The sequence below is a fragment of the Mesoplodon bidens genome (assembly GCF_964165515.1).
Source record: "Mesoplodon bidens genome assembly, contig: HAP1_SCAFFOLD_34, whole genome shotgun sequence".
Lineage (NCBI taxonomy): Eukaryota > Metazoa > Chordata > Mammalia > Artiodactyla > Ziphiidae > Mesoplodon > Mesoplodon bidens.
The window spans coordinates 2966714-2979812 of NW_027672207.1; positions in this window are offsets into that span (position 1 = coordinate 2966714).

A 13099-nucleotide genomic window follows, 5' to 3' on the forward strand; every position below is an offset into this window, starting at 1 on the left:
GGAAAGATGCTGCAGTGGTGAACCCGAGCTCCAGGCGATGAGGAGATGAGGTGCCTTTTCCAAACTCTTTCCGATCAAACGGTGTACCATCCTCTAGGTGTGACAGGCATGTTTTAGCTGTAGGAATGGTCCCATGCATGTAAGGAGAACACCAGGGATTTTTCCAAATCAGTGCTTCCCCGAACCCCAAACTGGGGAATTTTTAAGCTACGGCTACACGTATGTCCATTAATGGCCTTGGGAAATAGGCAGAGCCCAAACTTTAGATGATTGAAATCTTCAGGGTCAGAAGTGCTCACCATCGGCCTTGCTTAGGTTACATTTTATCTGTCATTGATAGATGATGTCAATAAAAATATCGATTCTTTTTCAGATTATTTCCCCTTATAGGTTATTGCAAAATATTCAGTGTAGTTCCCTGTGCTATACAGTAGTTCCTTGTTGATGATCTATTTTATACATAGCAGTGTGTATGTTTTAATCCCAAACTGTTAATTTATCCCTTCTCCTACCTTTCCCCTTTGGTAATAATAAATTATAAGATTTTATACTTCTCAGAAATGGGGGGACAGAGAGAGAGGTATCATTTTCAATGGAAAATCATTCAAAACAAGATTGAAGCTTCAGCCAAGAGTATTCGATGTACATACATGGAAATAAATCACTTCATTTCTCTAATGTTGACCTGACAAGACAGACGTCTTCACTGAACTTGCTTATAGTAAAATGATAGAAATATCAAATGTAAGTCTTAGAAACATTTTATTTTACCCGAGCATTATACACTGCTCTATGTTAACTACAGTTTGGCTCACACATCCGTTCATTGAAATTACAATGTTCTCAATTTCTGTTACTGATCCTCCAGAGTGGACCCCAACAGGATTCCCCGTGCCCAGTGTCATTGGAGCCAGTAGATCAAGGCTGAGTTTGGTTCAGAAACAAAGGAAACATTATTTTGAAAACAGAATGGAGAGGTGAGAGTATGCACTCCCACACGGGCTGTGGGCTGGGCTGCTGTGTAGGGATCCTGGCAGCGTCAGTGGGATGGAGGGGATGGAGCACGCGAGGGCTGGGTTGGCTGCAGCTCAGGCTCTATGCCACGGAGTCTGCATGGGACCCCGCTAGCTGAGTTGTCGACCCAGCCATTCTTCACTAAGATATTGGGTCTGAATTGCCGGGTGTGGGACCTCTGCATGCGGAACCCTAGGGGCACGTGAAATTATACAAAGCACAAAGGAAAAACAGGTTAGACTTTATTTTATTGCCCAGATTCTCATTTTATATCCCAGGAATTTTTATTGAACGTTGCCGGAGACGAACACCTCCTTTGCTTTTCGTTCCATTTCTCATTCTTGTGGTGTTGAGGGTGCAGACCCCTCTTTTGTAACTGCTTCATGCTGTGGTGGGAGCCCTGATACCTTGGGGGAGGCGCAAAACTTCTCTCCACCAGCCTCCAGGTGAGGTTGATTGTCCCAAGGCCTCCTGCCTTACTTCTCGTCCACCTGAGCACCAGCATTGGAAGTGTTATAGATTCTAATGACCTTTAAGGGTCCAGGAACGAGATGCGCAGAGATGCTGCGTTGGCAGTTTTGACCCCACCCCACATTTGTTCAGCGTCCTTAGGCCGACGGTTTTTGCCAGCCTAGATGCTCTGTCGAATAGTCTGTGCTTTCTTTAATTAGTTCCCTGAATTAATGTACAAACAGCACCATGTGTCAGAGTCCTGCCCGCGCATCTCCCAGACAGTCCAGTGTCAGTGGTGATCCAGGACCATGACGTCCACTGAGTCAAGGACCTTTAGAAGTAGCCAGCAGTCCAGCCGGTCATATTGGCTACCATCACCACGGTGTCTGTAGGGTTTTCTGTGGTGAAAGCGTGATATACGTTTCCCCCGCCAAGCTTATTAGCTCCCCTCTGGGTGCAGTAAGTCCTGCCAGCAGTAGTCTGCTCTTTCGGGGCACACTCTTGTTGTTTCCTGAGAGAAACTCCATGTCAAGTGATGGTCACACGAGTCATTTTGGGGCCCCTTGCTCCCGTTTGTCTCTCTGGAACTTGGAGTTGGAGGGCCTCCTCACTTGAGGTCAGTGTGTCCACAGAACGACCCCTGCAACTTCAGGGCATGATGGGTGGTTAGGATCACCACGTGGTGTCCTTTACACTTAGGAGGGAGCTGGCCTTGCGGGCTGCTGATTTCCAGCTTTTTAGATACCCCAGTATCCTGGCCTGATGAGTCGTTCGGCAAAGCCCTTGGTCACCATAGTTTATCATACCTTAAGGGCATTCTTGTGTTGCTCCATTTCAAGTGGTCCCAGTTTTTGCACTAAGGCTCCAAGGGCTATTAATCTTTGACTGTGTATGTAAAGGTCAAAGGGTTTAGCTAAATTAAGGAGTTCCAGGGCAAGGGTCTGAATTGACTGCTCTTTCCATTCTTGTAAGGCTGCTTCTGGATTCTATTCAAAAGGATCATCATCTTTCCGTGTCAGTGTTTCATGTAGAGGCCCAGCTATTAGACTGTAGTTAGGGATCCAGATGCAGAAAATCTTGGCCTCCCCGTGAACCCCTAAGCTGTCTTTTAGTTTTAGAAGAGGTAAGGCTGCAAATGGCTTCTTCCCTATCCTGGGATGCGTTTCTCCGAATATCTGTGAGAATGAAGCCCAGGCATGTCACCTTAGCCTGGGATATTTGAGCCTTTTTCTTGGACACCTTCTATCCTTTCTTGGCTAGGTAGTTCAGAGGCGTCTTTAGTAGGCCTGGCGATCAGAATGTCCTCTGCATATTGAAGGAGGGTTCCCTTTTACAGAGGTAGAACTTATAGGTCTTTAGAGGATATTTCCCCAATGATGGAGTGGGAATTTTTGAACCATTGGGGCAGGACGGCCCAGCATTATTGCTTTTGTTGCATGTTGTGTCCTGCCACTCACAAGCCAAAAATTCTTGTGACTCTGAGATGAATGGAATACAGAAGAAGGCATCATTGAAGTCTAATACAGAATGCCATGGCCTGATGGATGGTAGAATGACCAGCAGGGTGTAGGAAATAGGAGCTACTGGATGTATATCCTCGGTGGCTTCACTGACTGTCCTGATATCCTTTACCAGGTCTCCAGCAGCCCATGGGGCTCTCGTGGTCAGGCCAATCCCAGGATATGAAGCTCACCTGGGCTGCACTCCCCACCCCACAGCCCACGGTGCTCTCGTGGTCAAGTGCCTTCCAGGGTATGGAGCTCACCTGTGCAGCTACCTAGCAGCCCATGGGGCTCTCATAGTCAGGCCCTTCCCAGGATACAGAGCTCCCCTGGGCATGTACCCGAGCAGGGCTGGACACACAGGGACTGTGCACATAGCCCACCTTGCAGAGAACCCCCAGCTCACCTGACACTCACAGCTGACACAGAACACCTCAGAGCAGGACTTGAACTAACAAACAGCAGCTCTGACAGGTTTGTGACCCTGGCTATCACTCTGTGCAGCCTCTCTCTGCCTGGTCTTCCAGACACTTCCACTGCAGCCAGGGCACCAGGCCTCTGTCTCCACCCACCATCACTCGTCTCCCTGACTCCTGGGTTCCTCTTATTAGGATAGGGTCTTCTTGAAGTTGTTTTTCACTCATGAACCAGATAAAATGATAAGAAAACAAGCCGCAGCTGCAGCCCCTTTTCTATCCTAAATCTCAAGAGCCCTCACCTGTTCCTTGGGACTGGCCCATTTAGCAAGTTTCATTTTCTGCAACTGTGAGCCCCTGAGGGGTGAGGATTGGCTGATTTGGGCAGCCTGACACTGCCTGCCAGCCCTCCCCAGGTGTGCCTGTGTTGAGGTCAATATAAACACCTCTCCAGTCAGCAAGCGCCCCTGTAGCTGTGCCTGACGCCATATTCTCTGCCCCGTCAGCAGTGTCGGGGCTGGGGTGGTGGGGGGAGTGAGGGGCCGTGGCTTTGTAGGTGGCCCATTGTGAGTGGGGCTCTGCTGGACTTTCTGCAGGAGTTGCCAGGCTGCCACCTGCTAAAGAAGAGGATGTGTCACCCATACCTGCCGCTGGAATTTCTCCCCAGGCAGAGGTGAGGAAGTAAAAAAGCAGTGGGGGCCGTGGCAGGAGGGGTATCTCAGGCAGGTAAATGGAAAGCTTCCAGAAGACCATCTGGGGCCAGGATCATCCTGGCTGGCCTGCAGGCACCAAGTTGGCCTGCATGCTGTCGCTGGTGTGGCTCCACAGCCCTTCCTCTAGGCTTGCAAGTGCTTGTACATATTCAGGTGTTTTACCTGGAAAGGGTGGGAAGAGTTCAGCTGCAGCAGGACTGGGGCTCAGCTCATATTTACTCACAAACGCCTCAACACAGTCCCCCAGCTTTGCAATGAGGAAGCTCCTTTTGGAGGGGGGGAGCGCTGCTGACTGCATGGGAGACGATTTCCCACCTCTGACGAACTTAAGATTTTTTTTTACCACTGGAGCAAGTGCCCTGATACGATTTTCCTCTGTATAAATGGTGGGTTCTGTTTTTTTTTTTTTTTTTTTTTTTATTTCTTTTTGGTTCAAGGTAGATTTTATTTATTCCTCTTTTTCTTAATTTGGAGATATAAACATGGAAATAATGCATTAATATAAAGACGTCTATGTGAAGGGAAAAACTTTTTTCTGTTTTATTTTATTAAATTATTTATTTATTTGTTTATTTTTTAAATTTATTTCTTTTATACAGCAAGTTCTTATTGGATATCTATTTTATACATATAAGTGTGCACATGTGAATCCCAGGCTCCCAATTCATCCCACCACTACCTTCAAATGGCGTTCCCCCGTTGGTGTCCATATGTTTGTTCTCTACATCTGTGTCTCTATCTCTGCCCTGCAAACCGGTTCATCTGTAGCATTTTTCTAGGTTCCATATATATGCATTAATATACATTTTTGTTTTTCTCTTTCTGACTTACTTCTCTCTGAATGACAGTCTCTAGATCCATCATGGTCTCTACAAATGACCCAATTTCATTACTATGTATGGCTGAGTAATATTCCATTGTATATATGTACCACATCTTTATCCATTCGTCTGTCTGTGGGCACTTAGGTTGCTTTCATTACCTGGCTATTGTAAATAGTGCTGCAATGAACATTGTGGTGAACGTGTCTTTTAGATTTATGGTTTTCTCTGGGTATATGCCCAGTAGTGGGATTGCTGAATTATATGTTAATTCTATTTTTAGGTTTTTAAGGAACCTCCATACTGTTCTCCATAGAGACTGTATCGATTTACATTCCCAACAATAGTGGAAGAAGGATCCTTTTCTCCACACCCGCTCCAGCATTTGTTGTTTGTAGATTTTCTGATGATGCCCATTTGAACAGGTGTGACGTGATACCTCATTGTAGTTTCGATTTCCATTTCTCTAATAATTAGTGATGTTGAGCAGATTTTCATGTGCGTACTGGCCATCTCTATGACTTCTTGGAAGAAATGACTATTTAGATCTTCTTCCATTTTTGTATTGGGTTGTTTGTTTTATTAATATTGAGCTTCATGATCTGTTTATATATATTGGAGATTAATCATTTGTCCATTGATTCGTTTGCAAATATGTTCTGCCATTCTGAGGGTTGTCTTTTCGTCTTGTTTGTAGTTTCCTTTGTTTTGGAAAAGATTTTATATTTCATTAGGTCCGATCTGTTTAGTTTTCTTTTTTATTTCATTACTATAGGAGGTGGATCAAAAATGATCTTGCTGTGATTTACGTCAGAGTATCCTTCGTAAGTTTTCCTCTCAGAGTTTTATACTGTCCAGTCTTGCATTAAGGTCTCTAATCCATTTTGAATATATTTTTTTATGTATGGTGTTGGGGAGTGTTCTAATTTCATTGTTTTACATGTAGCTGTCCATATTTCCCAGCACCAATGATTGAAGAGATTGTCTTATCTCCATTGTATAGTGTTGCCACCTTTGTCATAGATTAGTTGACCATAGGGGTATAGGTTTATCCCTGGGCTTTCTTTTTCTTTTTCCTTTTACACGTTTATTGGAGTATAATTGCTTTACAATGGAGTGTTCTTTTCTGCTGTATAAAAATGTGAATCAGCTATACATACACAAATATCACCAGATCCCCACCCTCTTGCATCTCCCTCCAACACTCCATATCCCACCCCTTTATGTGGTCACAAAGCACCGAGCTGATCTCCCTGTTCTATGTGGCTGCTTCCCAGTAGCTATCTGTGTTACATTTGGTAATGTATTTATGTCCATGCCACTCTCTCACTTCGTCCCACCTTACCCATCCCCCTTCCGGTGTCCTCAAGTCCTTTCTCTATGTCTGTGTCCTTAATCCTGTCCTGCCACTAGGTTCTTCAAAATCATTTTTCTTTTCGTCATTAGATTCCATATATCTCTGTTAACATACAGTATTTATTTTTCCCTTTCTGACTTACTTCACTGTGTAGGACAGATTCTAAGTCCATCCACCTCAGTACAAATAACTCAGTTTTGCTTCTTTTTATGGCTGAGTAATATTCCATTGTATATATGTGCCAGATCTTCTTTATCCATTCATCTGTCGATGGACACTTAGGTTGCCTCCATGTCCTGGCTATTGCAAATAGAGCTTCAATGAACATTTTTGTACATAACTCTTTTTGAATTATGGTTTTTGCAAGGCAAATGCCCAGTAGTTGGATTGTTGTGTCGTATGGTACTTCTATTGTTAGTTATTTAAAGGAACCTTCGTACTGTTATCCCTAGTGCCCATGTCAATTTACATTCCAACCCACAATTCAAATGTGTTCCCTTATCGCCAATAAAGGCCTCTCCAGCATTTATTGTTTTGTAGATTTTTTGATGATTGCCACTCTGACTGCTGTGAGGAGATACCTCACGGTAGTTTTGATTTGCATTTCTCTAATGATTAGTGATGTTCAGCATCCTTTCATGTGTTTCTTGGTAATCTGTATATCTTCTTTGGAGAAATGTCTATTTAGGTCTTCTGCCCGTTTTTGGATTGGGTTGTTTGTTTTTGTGATAGTGAGCTACATGAGGTGCTTGTAAAGTTTGGAGATTAATCCTTTGTCAATTGCTTCATTTGAAAATATTTTCTCCCATTTAGAGGGTTGTTTTTGCATCTTGTTTATGTTTTCCTGTACTGTGTAAAAGCTTTTAAGTTTCATTAGGTCCCATTTGTTGAGTTCCGTTTTTATTTCCATTTCTCTAGGAGGTGGGTCAAAAAGGATCTTGCTGTGATTTATGTCATAGAGTGTTCTGCCTATGGTTTCCTCTAAGTGTTTTATAGTGTCTGGTCTTATATTTAGATCTCTAATCCATTTAGAGTTTATTTTTGTGTTTTGTGTTATGGAGTGTTCTAATTTCATTCTTTTATGTGTAGGGGTCCAGTTTACCCAGCACCAATTACTGAAGAGACTGTCTTTTCTCCATTGTATATCCTTAGCTCCTTTGTCATTGATGAGATAGCCATAGGCATGTAGGTTTATCTCTGGACTTTCTGTATGGTTCCATTGATCTGTGTTTATGCCAATCTACATACACTTGCTTCCATTATGGAGACATATAAATACATGGGTTTCAAAGTTATTACCAGGCAGATATATTAATCTTCAGTGAATAGGGTGTTTTGTGTCCAGTTCATTGAGAAATGAGTAGGTCTTGTCTATTATATTTTTGGTATATGGAATGGTATCTGTGCTAATTTCAAACTCTGCTTTTACACATCACCCCACGTCACCTTTCCTCTTAAGGAGGAATAAGTGTGTTTTCTAAATGTGTAACTCTGTTCTCTTTTGAAATTCAGTTCATGTGTAGCCATGTATACATTCCCTCTGTAAGTGATATATTACAATAAGTTTCTTTTTCTTTGTGGCTCATTTCACTTAGCATAATCGTACCTAAAGCCACTCATTATGCTGCTATTGGCCTTATGATATTGATTTTATGTCTGAGTGACACTCCAATGTATATAAGTACCACAACATCTATATCCATTTTTTTTTCCTTTCCTGGGATATTTAAAGTGTACCAAAGTCGAGGTTCTTGTAAACAGAGCAGCCCTAAAGTTTGGGCTGTCTGTGTGTTGTGGATTTTTAGTTTTCCCAAATACTCGCTCATGAGTGGAAGTGTGCTATGCTCTGTAGCTCTGTTTTAGAAAACAACATACAGTTCTCCAGAGAGGCTGTTGGCAATTTACATCCTGTCCATCAGCATAACCAGGCTCCCTTTTCTCCATGGTCTCTCCTGCATTTGTGGTTTTTACACTATTTGTGGATGGCCCTTTTGACTGGATGTAAGGGACACTTCTATGTAGTGTGCATTTGCAATGCCTGATGGCTTGCTTGGCCAAAAAGGGCATATGCATTTTTTCCCGAATATATTCAAGAAAATACACATACTCCCTTTTCGGCCAAGGGCAACATTGTCGAAGTTCTGTCGCTTTTCATGTGCTTTAAAGATGACTCCAATCTACCTCTTGAAATCTGTTTCATTCAATTCTGCCTTGCATTCAAATCCTCTTCACTGCCTTACCTCAATATATTTCTGGATGATAGTTGTCCTTTATAACACTGCAAGTTTGTGAATTCCTGTGCCTCTGATTTCCATTTTTCAACTCGCCTGTTTGTGAGCTGTCTGCAATACTGCAGGATGGCTTTAGGCCCTAGTCTGGTTCCGTGGCTTCAGGCTGATCCTTTGGTTAATTCTTCTTCCTAATGGGAAACTAGAGTGACATGTGCCCATCCAAACACCTACAGCTAATCTCTCATTTGTTTCCCCTCTTCCTGTTCATCCTCTGCACAAGTTGCAAACTGTGGATAACAGGAGGGTAAAGGCGCTGACTCTCCAAGTGGGGAGATTTTTAGTAATGCAGATGGAATGGTGAAGCCGAGCACGACGAAAGGAAAAATGAGGTACCTTTTAGAAAACTTTCCCAATTACACAGTGTACCATCCACTGGGTTTCCCATGCATGTTTTAACTGTAGGAAGATTCCCTTAAACCTGGAGAGTTGGGACCACTAGAATGGGTAGCACACAGTATTGCTCTAAGTGGTGTTCTTTTGCTCACACAACCTCAGCAATCTTGTCAGCCCCAAGTGTCCAGTCTTATGTCTCATGCAGCTGTGGGTGTAAAGGTGGTCAATCTAGGTGGCAACACAGGCACTGAAAGTAATTTTTAAGACTTTCTCTGTGTTTTTGCATTTTGCTTTTAAAATTTATTTTTGTAAGGTCGTTTAGCTGAATTTCAGTGCTGTGTTCATGCCATTATACACACACATGATTCCTTTATGGAGACATGAGAATACACATGTTTTAAAATACTTAGAGTCAGACATATTCCACAGCAATGAATAGGGGATGTTGAGTCCAGTTCATTGTGCCGGGAGTAGGTGTTGTCTATTACATACTTGGTTTATGTAACGGTATCTGTGCTAATTTAAAACTGTGCATTTATGCATCACCCCACCTCGCCTTTCCCCTTAAGCAGTCAGAAGCTTGTTTTCTAAATGTGTGACACTGTTGTGTTTGTAAATCAGTTCATGTGTAGCCATGTGTACATTCCCGATATGAGTGATATCTTATGATAAGATTTGTTACACTGTTATCTTTCCTAACTCAGTTCATGTGTAGCCATGTTTAGAGGAGCTTCACAAGTGATATCTTCTGATAAGTTTGTATTTCTGTGTGACTTATTTCACTTAGAATCATCGTAATTGAATCCACTCATTTTGCTGCTTCTGGTCTGATGACATTGATTTCATGACAGAGGGATATTCCATCGTACGTAGGTACCACAATTTTTTAAACCAGTTTTATCTTTCATGGGATATTTAAGGTGTACGCAAGTTGAGGTTCTTATAAGTAGTGCAGCCCTAAATTTTGGGGTGGCTCTGTCTTCTTGATTTACAGTTTTCCCAAGGTATATTCCCTAGACTGGAAATGCCCTTGTCTCTGTAGCTCTGTTGTTTATATGTTGTAGGGAATACAATGCACTCGTCCAGAGAGGCAGTTGGCAACTTACATCCCGCCCATCAGCATAACAAGGCTCCCTGTTCTCCAGGGCCAGCCTTCCCTTTCTGGTTTTTACACATTTTGCAGATGTCCCTTCTGACCGGTGGGAAGTGATATTTCTTTGTAGTGCCGATTTGCATTGCCCGCTTGCCTGCTTGGCCAAAAAGGTTGTTTGTGTTTTCACCTGAATATATTCAGGAAAAATGCATACGCCCTTTTTGCCCAAGTGCAACATTGACGAAGTTATTGCCCTCTTCCTGTGCTTTAAAGGCGATTCCAGCGTAACTCTTGAAATGTGTTTTCTCCTATTCTGCCTCGCTTTCAAGTCGACCTCGTTGCCTTCCCTCAACAGATTTTTGAACGATAGTTGTCTTTACTTCTCTGCCAATTGGTGAATTGCTGTGCCCCTGAGCTCCATTTTTCAACTCGTTTATTTGTGGGCTGAATGCAAGTCCAAATTTTAGTTCAGGACCTATACTGGTTCCTGGTGGGTGCCTGAGACTTTGGTTAATTCTTCTTCCTGCCGTGAAATTAGAGTGGCATGTACCCGTCGAAATGCCTAACAGCTACTTGCTCATTGGTTCTCCCTCTTCCCTTTCATCCTCCGCCAAACTGGCAACCCTTGCAAACTAGGAGCTTAAAGGGGCAGTCTCTCCAAGTTGGGAGATTGATAGTAAAGCAGTTGGAAATTCAAACCAGAGCACCACGAGCGGGACTCTCAGTTGAGTTTTGGAAACCGATAATATTCACAGTGTGTCCATTCTCTAGGTCTACCATACATGTTATAGCTGTATTAATATTCCTTTTAATCTGCAGAGCTGGGACCCATGGAATGGGGGCTATGCATTATTGCTTTAAAGGGTCTGCATTTGCTCACCCAATCTCACCAATCCTCTCATTCCCATGTATCCAGGCTTATGCCACATGCAGCTCTCATTGTAGATATGGTCATTCCAGGTTTCATCAGAGACCCTGAAGGAATTGTAAAGAATTTCCCTGTTTTTTTGTTTTGTTTTTGAAATTCCTTTTTATAGTGGGTTTGAGCTGATTCTCGATGCCATGTTTATGCCAGTCTAGACACACTTGATTCCCTTATGGAGACATATCAATACATAGGTTTTAAGATCCTTACTACTCAGATATATTCCTCTGTGGGAAATATGGAGTTTTGAGTCCCTTTCACTGAGGAAGGTGTAGGTGTTGTCTAATCCATAGTTGGTTTTTGGAACGGTACCTGTGCTTATATCAAACTGTGGTTTTATGCATCACCCCACCTCTCCTTCCCACTTAAGCAGGCATAAGAGTGTTTTCTAAATGTGAGACTCTGTTCTCTTTCCTAACTCAGTTCATGAGTAGCCATGTTTACAGGATCTTCATAAGTGATATCTTATGATAAGTTTCTTTTCCTGTGTGACTTATTTCACTTAGAATCATCGTACCTGAATCCACTCACTTTACTGCTACTGGTCGTATGACATTGATTTCATGGCTGAGGAATATTCCAGCGTACATAAGTACCACAATTTTTGAACCATTTTTATATTTCCTGGGATATTTAAGGTGTACACAAGTTGAGGTTCTTGAAATCAGTGCAGCCCTAAATTTGGGGGTGGCTCTGTCTTCTTGATTTTCAGTTTTCCCAAGGTATATTCCCTAGACTGGAAGTGTCCTTGGCTCTGTAGCTCTGTTGTTTTCTTGTTTTAGGGAACACAATGCACTCCTGCAGTGAGGCAGTTGGCAATTTACATGCCGCCCATCAGCATAAAAAGGCTCCCTGTTCTCCAGGGCATGTCTTGCCTTTCTGGTTTTTATACATTTTGTGGATGTCCCTTTTGACTTTTGGGAAGTGATACTTCTTAGTAATGCAGATTTGCATTGCCCGCTTGCTTGCTTTGGGAAAAAGGGCGTATGCGTTTTCTCCTGAATATATTCAGGAGAAAACGCATACGCCCTTTTTGGCCAAGTGCATCATTGTCGAAGTTGTGCCCCACTTCCTGTGCTTTACACGTGATTTCAACACACCTCTTGAAATCTGATTCCTGCTATTCTACCTCGCTTTCACGTCGGCCTCGTTGCCTTCCCTCAACAGATTTTTGGACGATAGTTGTCCTTTATTACTCGGCCAGTTTGAGAATTGCTGTGCCCCTGAGCTCCAATTTTCAACTCGTTTTTTGGGAGCTGAACGCAAGTCCAAAAATTTGGTTCAGGACCTATAGTGTATCCCGGTGAGTGGCTGAGACTTTGGTTAATTCTTCTTCCTGCCGGGAAATTAGAGTGATATGTGCCCGTCCAAAAATTTGGTTCAAGACCTCAACTGGTTCCAGGTTGGTGGCTAAGACTTTGGTTAATACTTCTTCCTGCCTGGAAATTAGACTGACATGTGCCCGTCCATATGACTAACAGCAACTCTCTCATTGGTTGTCCCTCTTCCCTTCCATCCTCTGCCAAACTGGCAACATGTGCGAACCAGGAGGTTAAAGGGGCTGTCTCTGCAACTTGGGAGATTGATAGTAAAGCAGTTGGAATATCAAACCTGAGCACCAGGAGAGGGACTATTCGTTGAGTTTTAGAAACCTTTCGTATTCACAGTGTGTCCATTCTCTAGGTTTCCCGTACATGTTAAAACTGTAGTAATATTCCCTTGAAACTGGAGAGTTGGGACCCATGGAATGGGGGCCATGCATTATTGCTTTAAAGTGACTGCATTTGCTCACCCAATGTCACCAATCCTCTCTGTCCCAACTGTCCAGCCTTATGCCACATCAAGCTGTCATTGTAGATAGGGTCATTCCAGGTTTCTTCAGAGACACTGAAGGAATTGCAAAGGATTTTCCTGTTTTTTTGGTTTGTTTTTGTAATTCCTTTTTATAGAGGGTTTGAGGTGATTCTCGCTGCCAAATTTATGCCAGTCTAGACACACTTGATTCCATTACGGAGACATATCAATACATAGGTTTTAAGATTCTTACTAGTCAGATATATTCCTCTGTGTGAAATATGGGGTATTGAGTCCCTTTCACTGAGGAAGGTGTAGGTCTTGTCTATTCCATAGTTGGTTTTTGGAACGGTACCTGTGCTTATATCAAACTCTGGTTTTATGCAT